The following is a 15,792-nucleotide window of genomic DNA, read 5'->3' on the forward strand; positions in this document are numbered from 1 at the left end:
ACCCAATTTATTAAGCAGTGTATTGGAAAAATAGAATTGCAATAGTTTGCCATGTAACTGTACGAATTAGGAGTTTCTTGTGAATAGTGAATTCTAATTATTCAAAATAGAATTCCTTCTTAAATTGCATCTAAAAATATCAGTTGGAAAATTATCAGTTGTGAGAAAGCATAAAAACGTTAGAATGAATGCTTTTACTGGCAAAGTACCACCCTACTTCCTTCCACTTCCTTGTGGGGTACCTTGAAATGCGTAGTATTCTATCCTTTTATATTTTACTTGTCAAGTACAACCCTAATTTATACCGCTTTACTTCTAAATTATCCTAAAGAACCTTTTGTTTTTAAAATTATGTTAACTCTGGTAAAGGTTATAACTTGTTGTTTTGTCCTGCAGAAGTCAATACATAGAAACAGGTATCGACAACTAAGTTACTTTTTCTGCTTTATACACCTATACATATCAATGATTTGATTTACAAACAATTTTTGTAATTAAATGGTGGATTAAAAATATTCGTCGCCTTAAAAGCTTAAATTTGTATTTTTATGTTCAGCTTAAGCTGATTCACTATCACAGTATATTTCCCCTAAAAAATACTCTAAGTAAGTTTTATTTACTGCATTTTATTTGTAACGAACGATTGAAGGTTCACCTAATGTGTAAGAATAATATTAGACCTTATTCATATAACATAGGGGAAATAGAGTTAATAGGGAATTTTCAAGAAATTTCAGTTAAATTAATCTGAATAATATGAGAATTAAATTAATCTGAATGTTCGTCTAGCTCAAGTTGAAAATATATATTTCCAGCAAGATGGAGCTCCAGCGCACAATGCGCGAGCTGTGATAAACTGGCTGGATGAACATTTCCCCAATCATTAAATCGAGACAAATGGACCTTTTTGGTGGCCTGACCTTTCGATTTTGGATTTTTTTAAGGGGTTATCTTCAAAATAAGGTTTACAAAAGGCGATATGATTCAATTCAAAATATGCGTTGCGCTATAGAAGATGCCTTTAGAGAATTGAGAAGTCGCCCTATGAATCCCATGATTATTCTGATAGCCTTGAAAAGAATCCAGAAGCTATGCCGGCTGTGTATTAGAGAAAATGGGTTGGAATTTGAGCAATGTTTATAATTTTATATATGTAGTGGCTTAATAATTATTGCTAATTTATTTAATGTTTTATTCTTAGTTACAAGTTTCCTTCTTTTTTTATGTAGAATTAGATATATTTGAATCGGTGTAATTACGATTATAAGCACCTAATTTTTATAAATTTTTTTATTAATTAATTGCCTACTACTCGTATATCAAAATTTGTATTTAAATTTCTAAGATCGTTATTTATTTGCTTATTAAAAAAAAAAGTGCATAGTGTTATATAATTTTGAATAGGGTAAAATACGACCAATTTAAGGGTCTATAAATATATAGAGTGTTCCATTTAAGAAAATTATATTTTATTTTTTTTCTCAAAAATAAAAAAAAAACGTACAATAAAATGGATGCCGGAATCAAATTTTACGGAAAAAATCCTATCAAAACCATTTTTTACTTTTTTAATATGTTATAGAGTAACAAATACATATGAGGAGTGTTCGAAAATCTAAAATTTTTTAAAAGACCCTGTAGATTAAAAACTTTGACAGCTGACAATAGCACATTAGGTTTCACAAAAATGTAACAAACTGTCGCGAAAACCGCAAGTCTCTATCTCCACGCATATGCGAGGTACCCCATTAAACGTAAGAAAATGGAACACCCTATATAGTTGACTGATAATACTGTATTAAAGTGAGGACAGGAAATTTTAATATTTAATTAATATAGTCGCCTCTATTTGTCGGATCGCAGAGCCGCCATTAAGATCATTACGGTTGATGAGTTGCAAGATAGTGGAGTATATAAAGGTCCTAGAGGAACTGGTGAAAAAGGTGAAGGAGGGTGTCTGAGTACCTGACCACTAAAGTAATACTGGTAACGAGGAAGCAGACTTCCTTGCAAGACTGGAATCCAGGTGCTCAGAAACAACTGTCATAAGATAGGCTAAGTCAGACATAGTAATTAATGCGCCTGAAGAGACCCAATATACGACTTGTTACGGGTCTGGTAACTGGACATTGAAACTTAAGATACCACCAACCCAGATATTGCAGATAACCCGCAGTGCCATCGGTCTTGGGAGGAGAAAGAAACTACAGACCATGTAGTTGGAGAGTGTCCTGCAATTTTATGTATTATATTTGCTTTTACAAGGCTAAAGGCTCCTGGAGATCTATATGCACAATACCCTCTTTGGCTGCTCACTGCTCTCTCTAATTCAAAACTTAATTTAGTATATAAATTAAAAAAAGTATTTGATCAACTATTTTATCTAATTTTAATTTTGCTTTTTTAAATACAATTATTTATTAAAGCCTGTCATATCTAGAATATTTAGTTATTCTTTTTAACAATCATTCTTCCATAATAAGCAAATTACATTGTAAACTATCGTGTAAGTTATAAAACTATTTATATTAGCACACGGAAAAAAATATACATCTAGTTAACGGTGACTACAAAGAGCTCATAACCGTCAATTGGTCATCCCGGCAAAGCAAAAACGATCAACAAAATAAGATAAGTGATATGATCGATCGGATCGCGATTGTTTTCATTGTTGCTTACACCGACACCCATCGGCACGAAGATGGAATACCGGCAATGGTATGGTGTGGTCGACCACACCACCTCTTTGGAATACCGCGGGCATGGGTTACCTACCATATCTTTTAGCGGCAGCTGCGGAAGATTTATTATCTTGACGCAGAAAGGCAGGAATAACCGAGCTATATTCGCATAGATACGATACGATGCGACTTGTGTATATATATTTTTTAGGCTTATGATTAGGTTTGGCTTAAGTTTTTTAAGATATACATACCTATACAGTTTTTCATTATAATACACTTTATAGTTTTTCAAATATTCCATCCATCAAATAAATCACTATAATTGTAAGATACCGTTTAAAGTTATCGTAATTTAACGAATTCTATTATAAGTTTAGCTGCATTAACTCTAATAATAAATAAATAATATTTATTTGAATTTAGTTTTGTCTAACTAAATGTGAAACTGTTCACTACACTTTAATTAAGTTCAGAGAGCTAGAATATTAGAAGGATAACTTTTTACAGCATAAGACATTACATAGTTGATCCAGTATACGACACTGCATGAGTGGCATATCAATAAAGACAGCTAGAAATATATAGACAGAAATGCGTCTAACTACTGCTTGATACCTGGACAACTTTTTCCAGAGATAGAGGGATGCATGGTAACCATTTAGGAATTATTTCAACAATAAGCTACCTAAAATATGGTATAGTCATTAATTCCTTAGATAGTGGTTATTTAGTTTTCACTGGCCTGTAATTAAATCAATTACTACTACCTTCCGGTTGTGGTTCATAAGATCTGTGGTAAAATTGGGCGTGTTTATTTATAAAACTCTTAGCCTGCCTTTGTTCTGGTGTCTGAAACCACCAGCTGTAAGATTTTACATATAATAAAGATAGACCCTTTGGAAAAATGACATTTATCAAGTGGTTTAACCTTACGGGGATGTATTTTAACAATTAAAAAGTTCGTTTTCGAATTCACGTTCTTAATCGGTCAAAAGCGGCAAAGATCAAAGCGATTTAAGAAAAAAGGCTGTTTTTGCTTATGATAGTATTTTTCCTTTTATAGTAAAACTGTTTTTCAATAATACCAAAATTTCCTCAGTAGACCTTACTAATATACTGACACCAGGCAATCACTAGAGTCACACGGTTTTCTGATGGTCTTGTCTCCTTGTCTTTTGCAAATCTACATTCTCTTCATAATTAAAATTACTAATAACACTCTTAGTAGCACTTAATAACACTCTTAGTAGGGAGCTTTTAAATAGATGCAACTATTGTTTGTAGAGTTTCTAAGTTTAGAGAACAACTACCACTATCATGCAACTGCAGTTTATGAGCAAGACTGTCGAAGTACTATTTTTTAAAACACAAAAGTGCTATATTATAAGACTATTCGCACCCATTCTAGTACCTCTATTGCAGTCAGTTAAAAACACGTACAGGATGTTCAGTTTAAAATAATGTTGATGGGGAAATTGGAAATTGTTAAAGATACAGGGCGGACCTAATAAGTCTGTCATTTACTTCTTTAAACTCGAAATAGAAACATATATACAGGAAAATAAAGAGAAAAGTGCAATTTATAAAATCTTTCATATCTTGTTTATTTTAGATACAGCAACGAAACGAAACGAACTTTTCAGGGTGAAGGTAAGAAATGAGTGTAAGTTTGAAAAAAGTCTAGACTCACTATGTTGAAAGAGGCCGAAGTTAACTTTTGTTTTTCTTATACGTGCCATATTGAATTTTTGCATTTTTAAATTTTCCTTTAGAAATGCTCTTTAACCATGTATAACATAATTATGTTCAGTCAAGATAAATAATTAAAATTAATATTTTATGGTAGTTTGATATTTCTTTTTTATTAAAGAAATTTATTTTAGAAGTGAATGGTTAATAAGAAAGATTAAAGGAAGGAAAAAGGAAGAAAGTCTTTCTTGCACAAACAGGATTTAATCATTAAAACTAAGTGTGGAGTCCAATGATGATGAGATATCTCATCGAAAAGCATAACTCGCATGACAAGATTGGCCTTTATTTTAGCATGGAATCGTCTGAAAGGATCTCAACCAGAATAGATCTAAGTATCATGATTGATTCTGCTGAGTTCCATAATAATTATACTATTCAGGCAAAACATAAGAACGAATTATCAAAAATAATTCCGAAATTAATAACAGGGATCTTAAAATAGAAATTTAGGAGCAATGGGGAATTAGAGGTACTGAGACCATTTCTATCATTATTTTAAACTTGGAAACATTAAAAAACTGGGTATCAAAGAAAACATATAGGAACATGCAAGACTTGTAATACATATAACTTAAAGTTCATGAGAGAACCAGAAACCAAAGTCATTTAGGGACCGATAACATGAGTAGGAAAATGTTGATATCGTAGATATCTGACATTATGATTAGTTGTTATCCTTTTTAGTTTTGGGCATAAAAAAAAAGTTCTAAGGTTATCAAATCTATTTTTATATTATATTTTAATATATTTATACAATTATATTTTTACTAGTTTTGACCATTACACTACTCGTCTACTCATCAAGATACTTAAGGAGTGTTGAAAGATTATTTTGTCCTGTAGGCACCATTTTCCATTTGATTATTGTCAAAAACATCTTAACTTGCCTCTTTTCTTGTCAACTTGCCTTGTTTTCCTGTCTTGGTATGATACTAAGTCTAGCCTCAGCTTATTTAACAAAGCAATAGTCTGAGCATATATAAATAGTATCTGATAAGGGTAGCATCAGCTTTATGTATATGTTTGATATAGCATTATATCGACAGTAGCTACTACCTTAAATACTAAGGCTTGTTTTTCGAGATTTATAGCATTTTCTCTATGTATTTTTTATTGACTTTAAGATGATGGCATTTGTAGTCTTTTCTGTCTGTAGTTTTGTCTCCTAAACTTGAGTTTCCAATCTTCCTCTATTTTCCAGGTTTCAATCTTTTTCCAGATGAAGATGTGTCCTTCTAAGAAACTATGGGTCAGCAGTAAATTCATCACTGGGCTTGAAGTTGATCTCATGATTTTGTAATAACATTTTTTGAACTATCTGTAGGATAGTTGAAAATTCATGAAATTTATATGAAATTAAAATCAATGAAGTTTTTACATTCTAAAATATTTAGATTTTTTCAAGTCCTTTGACAGTATCACGATTTTTTAAATCCACTAAAATACACTTAATAACTCATAAGCAGTTATATTTACAATGGAACTTATAAGAACCGTTTTGGGGAAGAACATGATAGGCTTTCATATGAAATTGAAATCAATAAAATGGTTACATGCATTTTTCACATGTTTTCAACTTTCATATAGATATTATCAATATTTCTCTTACATATGGAGCTCTGCACCCGTATGTTTCAATGCTTTGAGACTGTTTGATACCATCCAAAAGAGATTCATACGAAATTTAGAGATAAATAGAACCTTGGACAGTTTGGAGGACCTGACTCTGTTTTATCGGTACCATTACGGCAAATGTTCTCTTAAACAAGTCCATATAAACAAAACAAACACAAACAGTTTGCCCTTTTGTGCCAGTGTATTCCGTAAAGGAAATATAATAAATAAAAAAGCTACGAATTCGCGTCCTTAATCGGTCAGGAGCGGCAAACATCAAAGCGATTTAAGAAAAAAGTCTACTGGCACCAGATTCTGCTGATGATAGTAACTTGTCTTTTACAACAATGTTGTTTTTCGGTAAAGTCAAAATTCTCCAGTAGACACTTACTTGTGTACTGTAACCAGGCCTGGTGATTACGTGTAATTTTAAGAGACTAGGGATTCCTATCCAACCTAATGACTTTATTTTACAGAGTCTTTCGCTTGTTATAAAAGTATAAAAAATAGCTTACTCTTTAGAATTAAGTCAATATTAATCCAACTACTTTAAGAACCATCTCACTTTTACCTTTGCTGTAATTTATTGATTTAAGTTTATTCCGTAAGGGAAAAAAAATCATACACATAAATGGTCAATTAGTGATATATTAATATACAGGCAAAGATTCTCAACCTAATAAACTGAATAAAATGATCTGCAAAGATCATTACATCACATTTATTGACCACCCACAGAAAAAGCAAACAGTGCGCCTTTTGCCGGCACAATTCAAATCAAAGCGACCATTTTTTCTCTTTTTTTGCTCGGGAGGATAAAAAACGCCCGGTCTCGACTCGTTTTTCCCATCGGCTCGGGCCTTTTTCAATCAGTACCGCGGGCAGTACTTTTTCAAAAAAAAAGACATCTTTACGAGTATTTGTATGTAGATGACACGTCGACGTTGGTGGCTCCACCAGTACTGGTCCTAACTAGTCGTATTTATTGAATGAATTAGAATTACGTCTTCTTGATTAACTTAACGATTGATTTTCATTACAGTAGAAGATTTAAAAATATACCTTGCCTAGTATCCTGAAATCTCTTTTACGTGATATTCAGTTAGCGGCATTTTACTTTTATACGTCTTTCGGTCAATAAAAGTGAACGGTACTGAAACAGCAGGTAGTACGCACTACTCGCCGTACCCTATACATGGGAACATGTCAGAAACGTATCTGAATAGCGCTTTATTTGGCACATGCATGGCAGGAGTTCGATTTACTTCCTTATAGACGCTCGTATATTATTTCACTTGACGCTTGGCTTTATTTGTATGCCAACGTTCCAATATTTATTTATGTATTTTGTTGAAAATTATATGGGTAATTGATTAGAATTAGTTATTATAGTAAATACATTAATTGCTTCTCTCTATTATCTCTCTGCTTTATTGTAAGATGTAATGATTTAAGAGGGGAACGTATTGTCTAAGAAAGAAACCACCATATAACACGAGTGGCTTACGTGGTTTCCAGAATATGTTCAATGCATATCCATAACGGCCATCGAGTAAATTTAAATATTACTCATAATAGTTATTTTAGTATATCTCAGCAAGAAGTAGCAGTTAGCATCAACAGTTGTAAACAATACTTGCAAGTGGCTGTAAATAAATACTTATAAAAATCATGTTCAATCTTCAAGGAAACTTTGCAATATACCTATATATAGAGAGTGAAAGACGTATCTGGGTAGCTGGATCACTGAGACAATAGACCATAGAAGTTTCAGATATCAGCATTCGTAAGAAATCAGGTTAATAAATCTGTAATAAAAACGTTCATTTAAATCATACAGCAAGAATGCGAAAATGAACTATATCTTGACTCAGAATGACTCGACTTAAGGCTTTGGAGATGGTATTATCAGGGCATGTTAAGAATATCTTGGAGTATCAGAATTACTTATGCTGATTTCTTCACAATATCCATCCAACATCGTACATGATAGTTGTGATTTCTGAGTAATTTAAGAAAAATACTTTCACTAAAGCTAACAAATAAGTCTCAAGTAAGTGTTAAACAAATTATTAATATTAAGAAAGGGGCTCATAACCTGGTAGGATTCAATTTTTCATGAAGGCTGTCAAGGACATCGTAGGGTTATATTTCGTACCTCAATGTAACCGAAGACATCTAAAATATTGAAATTAAGAAATAAAGAAAAAAGTCTGATGTAGATGGATTAACGGATTCGCTGTTAAAATCGATTAAATCATTAACTCTATTTCCATTTAATAAAGGAGTGCTAAGGAGTGTCATTTTCTCAGAGATTATAGAATATAGTATTTTTTAAAACCACCTATTTTGTTTTAATAGTTATACGCACAATCCTGATTGTGATTACTTAAGTAAATCTGACGCTCAATCTTGCTTCATAAATTAAAAAAGTAGATATATTTAGACACTTTATCTTAGAGCTGCTCTAATCAATTTTATTATTTTATTTGAATAATTACATCTAGATGATGATAAGAATTAGGAACCGTTTAGGAAAATTTAATTTATAAAATGGCTACTCTTAAATAAATAGTTTACAAATAAAGAAGTCGTTTACGAATTCGTGTCCTTAATCGGCCAGGAGCGGCAAACATCAAAGCAATTTAAGGAAAAAGTCTACTGGCACCAGATCTGGGGATAATTAGCTTTGCAGTTTTTGCTGAGTAACTTGTCTTTTACAAAAATATTGTTTTCCAATAAAGTCAAAGTTCTTTCAGTAGACACTGACTAGTGTACTGAAACTAGACTTGGTGATTACTTAGGCGACACAGGATTTGCTAATTGTACCACCTTGTCTTCTGCAGCTCTACATTTCCCCCTTATTAAACCTAAACTCTCTTAGTGAAAAGTATTTAAATAGGTGCAAGCAACTGCTGCTTATAGGGTTTTTAGGTTTAGAGAACAGCAGTAAGGAAAGTGACAAAAATATCTTTAGAAATACTGTCAAAGTGTCATTTTATAAGACTAGGGACTCTTATCCAACCTAATGTCTAATTTTACAGAGTCTTTTACTACAGAGATATGGAAAATAGCTTACATAAATTTAATCTAGGTAATATTTCAATTTCAGGAATTTTACACTGCTGAGGTCAAATTGTGTGATCCATACTAACTACTTATAGGAAACACCAATATCATTAAGTTTAAATTTCAAATTCACCACACTTAGTTATCAAATCAACTCATTACAGCACAAACAAAAATTTAGAAGAATTTATAACTTTATTGGCGTAGTTGTTATCCTATTCAACCTATAGGCAAAAGGTCCCGGGCTCAAATCCACTTAATGTTACATATTTTTTTACAATATTAGTTCGATCAGAAATTAAAAAAAAGAAAATAAAAAAACACTATATTGACCAATGGAGATAATAGAAAGGATTAGCAAACATGAGTTAGTAAAAAACAATAAAATTTTACATTTATTTTCTGCTAAAACATTTATTAAAAACACGGAAATTAAAAAGTCTAATTATCGGTATCCGCTATGGCTGTGCCTCTCTCGCCGTACCTTTGATGAGTTAATCTTTTCGTTAACTACCTGTAAATACTCCCAGCGTACTGGTTAATTATTTACCCTTATTTGTGATGTTATTCGCTGATAAGAACTATATTTATAAAGAGAATTATTGCCAGTAGAAGAAGAAATAACAATGAATATGCAGAATACGAAAAACCGTTAGGTTCACGAACCTATAAAGTACAAATAGAGTCGATTAATTGTGATTTCTCACGAGGATTTGTAGGAATTGTAAAGCCATTTAACTGCTTATGCTCGATGGTACCGAGGACGACCTGTACATTTGATTCGCGCATCATTAAAAAGACACCTGGTAAATTCCCATTTTTTTCATGTGAAAATCAAACCAGACAAACTCTTCAAATCGGCCGATTATCCGCAATTATTGGCTTATTAAAATACCGGGGTAATAACAACATGAACCAGAGGAATTTGTTGAATGAGAGCCAAACGAACGAACGGTTTGAATGAATAAAACGAACGCAATGAGAAAAAAGGCCAAATGGTTCTCCGAGAAACGGAATGGAGAAGAAATAAAGATTAACAGCAGGTCCCCGATAAATCGAAGAAGATAGTATCGGCACTCTGAAATTATACACATACGGAGCCTGGGAAAGTGGCTTGGTCGTGCGAAGATCTACGGTAAAGATGGTACTTGCACTTGTGGGTGATTTCAAGGGCGAAAAACACATGTGGCTTACTTTACGTGAGGGTTTTATATATGTAACAAATTATAGTTTGCTACCGCCTCTAATTTGAATTGTTAGTGTTCGACACTTAAAGGTGGGTTAATTAATTAATTAATTGAATATCTTAGATTTTAGTGCATCTGCCCTTCAGGTAGCACCTCAGACTATATGTGGGTGTAATCAGTAAATTTTGCATAAAAATCATAGCAAAAATTGGCTACTTGGCATCGCGCCTTGGCCTACGCAAATATGATACTAATTTTACCAAAATTGTATGGTAGACTTTGGCTTTTGATGCCCAATACGACTGTATATTTTTTATAACTCATCTTATATATTTTTATTATATATATTTTTGTTTCTTAAAAAAAGTTAAAGCTTATTCAGAAAGACGGTAGTTTTTCTAAATTACCTGTATAATATTTTAAAAGCACAAAAAAGAGCTCTAAAAAACCGGTTCAGGAAAGCACCAAATTCAAATGTCATTTAAATATACTGATAGTAAGGCAAAGACAGATTAGCGAAATACTAACCAATATTAATCAAATCAAATCAAATTTCTTTATTCGCCCAATATATACATATACAAATTATACACAATCAATTTTTCAACTATATAATATATAACCAGAGGACAAAAAAGACTACAGGGAGACTATAGTGGCTGATAACACAAAATACACCACAAATCATGTGCATGTGTGCGCGGTACTCCTATATAACCTAAACTATATATAAATAAGTCAATAAGATTTCTAATGGAATAGCAAATGGCAGAAAAAAAGGGCGAAAGGCATGCGCGAGACAAAACAAGGGAAGCTAACAGTTAATATATTAATTTTACAGGTTATCCTATCTTATTTTAGCGGGGAAAATCTGAGAACAGCACAGCCCGCATGATTTGAAAGAAATGTAGGTTATTTTTGCTCATTAATAAAAAATTGCTTAGCGTATTTTAGGAATCTTTTATAAATAAATTCCTTACTTACTTTACTTCATCTGGTAAATCATTCCACAATTTAATCCCTGTGTATGTAAAAGATTTCTGAAAAGCTGCAGTGCGATATTGAGGTACCCTGTATTTATTAACAAATTTTCTATGATGCTGGTGTAAAAAAGATGTTTTCTACGGTAACTCATATTAAGGAAATTTTTATTATTTAAATGAAGTGTAATATGTTCTCTAAATGGAATATTGTAAGAAAACTGCATACGTAGCTGTTTTGTATTCTTTGTATATGGTGTGCTAATTGCATCGTCAAAGGTGAACCATAAACCACATCACCGTAGTCGAATAGCGATATTATTAAACTGTCACATAATTGATACTTTATTTTTCATGGTAGCCATTTTTTGAAATAATTAAGTTTTTCCAATCTTATATAAGCAATTTTCAATTTATTATGAATATGTGGTTGAAATGTTCGCGAATCATCAAAAAGTATACCTAAATTTTTCACCTCTGAAACTGAGGCCAAAGGCATTTTATCTTTTTGTGGAACAAATAATTGCCTAATTCTTTCAATCTGATATTTAGCATTAAAAAATAGCGTACAGGATTTAGACGAGTTTAGTTTTAAATTATGATCATCGCAGAATTTTTGCAAATTATTCAAGTCCGTGTTAAATTTGTCAATATTTTCATTTACACAATCTAAAGAAAATGAAGTGTATATTTGAGAATCATCAGCATATTGTTGAATGTTCGAGCCCCAATAGAATTGCTCATATCTGCAACATATATGGAAAACAACAGAGGGCCCAAAATTGAGCATTGAGGCACACCTGTGGCAATCGGTACAAATTCAGATCGAACGCTTTGAAAATCTCTCACAATTTCCACACAAAAGGATCTATCTATTAAATATTGTTCGAAAAATTTTACGGAATTATCAGAAAATCCATAGTAATGAAGCTTGGCTAATAGCACATTGTGGCGAATCGTATCGAATGCTTTGCAGAAATCGAGAAATGCTAGGCAAGTTCACTTTACTGTGACGAACATCATTTAAAAGATTAACTAAACAAGTAGAGGTGCTGTAACCAGATCAGAATCCTGACTGACATGATGGAAAAAAAATTTGACGTGTTTAGGAAGTCGTACAATTGTTTATTAATATGTTTTTCAAGAAGTTTAGAAACTACCGAAAGAATACTGATCGGTCTTAGATGCTTTAGTTCTTTAGGATTCGTATTTTTAGCTAGCGGTTTCACGATTGCTTTTTCTCCATGGAAATGGAAAATAACTTTCAAAAATACAGAAATTTATTATATTTAATAAGGGCGGAATGCAGTATGGCAAGCAAAGTTTAATATCCCTTACTGATATACCATCATCGCCAATTGCCCCAGTGGATATACTGTTCAGAATCTTTAACGGGGAATTTTTCGTCTATAAGCGTAAAATTTACTTTGATATTAACATTGGGATGGACATTTGAACGATAGAAAAAGATTTTGTCATCTGACGCAAAGTTAGGAGCTTGAAAAGTAGATGAAAAAAAAGTTGCAAATCTGTTCTGGATCACATAATTCATTGGGAATTTCAACTGTCTTATTGTATGATATATTTCATTTTTTAGCGTTGTCCCATAAATCTTTTCCTTTTTTTTAAAGAAAGTTGGTTAAATTAAGTGGTCTTCTCCCATGTAATAGCATGTTTTTGTAAACAGTGCAGCTCTTAATTGAATCGCTAACTGCAGAAAGGAGACATCTCCAATTTCTTAGGAAATTCATATTTTCATATATTTAGATTTCATTACCTTAAATACATCGTTTACTGCATAAACGGGGCATACGACATTCTCACACTATTTACTCGATAGCATTATAATTCTCGCTAACCGCAGAAAGGGGATATGTCCTGGAGAAGTAACCTTTCTGCAATAAAATATTGACTTCGGTTCTTTTCGTACAGTTTCGTACACCAATACAAAAGACCAGATAATATAATCACTAAAATGCAATAGAGATTCGGGGACCTATTTTAATGTTTCGCTCTGATTTATTTTGGTTTTTGCTGGCTGAGTAATAAAAAACGCAGTCGGTTAGTTCTGTTTAGAATTTCATAGAAACAAGGAAACAACACGTGCTTATTTCATTTACAATTTCATTTTATTTAAGTTGAATAGAAAAAATGGGTTCGAGTTCAGAATCTGAAGATATCCCAAAAAAACGAAAAAAAAGGTGTTGTGAACACTGAGAAACATAAAAGAAATTATATTAAAAGGGCAAAACTGCAAGGCGTCCAACATGTAAATTATTCTGGAAAATGCAATTCCTGCCAAAGAGGTTGTGGGTGATTTATGGTAAGTCTGGGGTTTTTTTAAATCATCGTTAGGCAAACTAGTTTATCCTTTTAGTTGTTACAAGAAATGTTTAAGTAGACTGACTGAAGAAGAAAAACAAAGTATGCTTAATTTGTTTTGAAATTTGAAAACAAAAGACTTACAAGATATGCATTTACAAGGACTCTTAGAAATACATTCCATTTCACGAAAAAGGGGTAGCATAGACGCTTCTAATAGTAAACCAAAAATTTTTAAGTGTCAAATATTTTATTCTTATTGGTTCAAGTAGAATACAGACTTGTAAAAGAGCATTCCTATAAATTTATGGAATCTCTAAGAAGCGATGCGAACGTATTGTTTTTCTCCTAAAAATCACAAACCCCTCAGGATATGCGCGGTAAAAATGTAAGTGGAAATGCAATAAAAGGATCTGTTATTGCAAATATCCTGAAACACACTGAATCCTATCCGGAAAAAATATCGCATTATACGAGCCAAGAAATTCGTTATCTAGATTGCAAATTATCAGTAAAGACAATGTTTGAGATATTTAGAGAAAAACACCCGACTGATAAAATTTCTTAGAATGTTTTTTGGTCCTATTTTAAAGAAAATTATAACTTAAAATTTGGTAGACTAGCAAAAGACGCTTGCAGTACCTGCGAGAAACTTAATGCTAAAATAAAGAGTGACTGTCTTAACGATAATGCAAAAAGAGTAGCAGTTGCTGAGCTTATGGTCCACAAGAGACGAAGCAAGAAGTTTTATACTGCTCTAGATTTGGTAAAAAAGCGCTGTACTGAAGATGAGCAGACCTTAGGTATTTGCATTGATTTCATGGCGAATGTATCGCTACCACAACTTCCGGTTCAAGATCTGTACTGCTTTCGACAGCTCACTGTTTGTACTTTTGGGATACATAATTTAGGATCTAATAATATTGCTTGTTATGTCTACCATGAAGGGGAGGCGGGCAAAGGTGCAAATGACGTATGTTTTTTTCTCAAGCATTACTTAAATCAGCAAAGCTTGCAAAACTATAAAACACTTCACATTTTCTGTGACAACTGTAGTGGGCAGAATAAAAATAATACCGTGATTCGCTTTCTAATGAGTTTAGTTGAATTTAAGAGATTTAATGAGATTGAAATGTACTTCCCAATGAAAGGCCATTTATTTATGCCTTGCAACCGTGACTTCGACCTAATTAAAAGACAGCTTAATAAAATAGAATGATTTTACACCATCCAGGATTATGTTGAAATAATTTCCAAGGCTTCCAGCAAAATTTTCAACTGTTCAGATGTCTAGCGACTTTGTGTACGATTTTAAACGTCGGTGGCCACAATTTTATAAAAGAACCTGTCTGAGTAATGAAGCTTATGGAAAGAGTGTACTACGATCTCAAAAGAAATCGTTTTCTATCGCATCCTTCTAACATTTTACTTCCAAAATTTATTTTAATAACCACTCAGATAGTTGGCCGTGAGTTTATAAACTGCCCTGTAAGTAATACTTACCAGCTTAGAAATGCTGAAAAGAAATCAACTCAATGTTCTAAAAAAACATACCTTGAAAAGATACCAATTAACATAAAAAAATGACTGATATATTAAATACAATAAAATTTATTCCTGAGAATTATATGGAATTTTAGAGGATCATTTCGGCTTGGCCGACAAGTGAGAAAGAATGCGATGTAGAATGAGTATGTACTATTTGATTAAAGCAAATGTCAAAACTATAGAAGTTTTCTTTATTTTACTGCAAAAAGGAGACATGTCCATATGTCAAAATTGACAATAACTTCATGGGAAATTTAAAAACACCAAAAGAGACGAAGGTGATATATAAAATATACCTCCAGGTACATTTCCGCAAAAAACAATAGTCAAATAAGCTTTAAGCAAAGCTTAGGTAGTTTTTTCCTCTTCCTGTATAATTTTAAAATTGTGACATATCCCCTTTCTGCAGTTAGTCATTCAATTGTCCTCCCCCCTCTTTCTTTTTAATGCGTTTATATAAAAATTAAAAATTTGGCACACATCATTAGTATAATATACTATGTTTTCGTCCCTAACTCATTTTGTAAAACTTACTAAACTAAAAATAAAATTAAATAGACAGGGGAGTCTCCCACTGAATGCTTCATGTTCGTAGAATATTAAGTCATTACTTCTACCCATAGCAAAATGACGCAA

The 15,792-nt window shown here is 32.3% G+C and overlaps 1 protein-coding gene across 3 annotated transcripts in view; it reads right to left on the bottom strand.

The window, feature by feature from the left end:
• LOC126746079 (uncharacterized) overlaps positions 1 to 15,792 on the bottom strand; it is a 60,153-nt gene that overhangs the window by 10,829 nt on the left and 33,532 nt on the right. The window lies entirely within an intron of this gene.

Source organism: Anthonomus grandis, chromosome 17, assembly GCF_022605725.1.
Source record: "Anthonomus grandis grandis chromosome 17, icAntGran1.3, whole genome shotgun sequence".
Classification (NCBI taxonomy): Eukaryota; Metazoa; Arthropoda; class Insecta; order Coleoptera; family Curculionidae; genus Anthonomus; species Anthonomus grandis.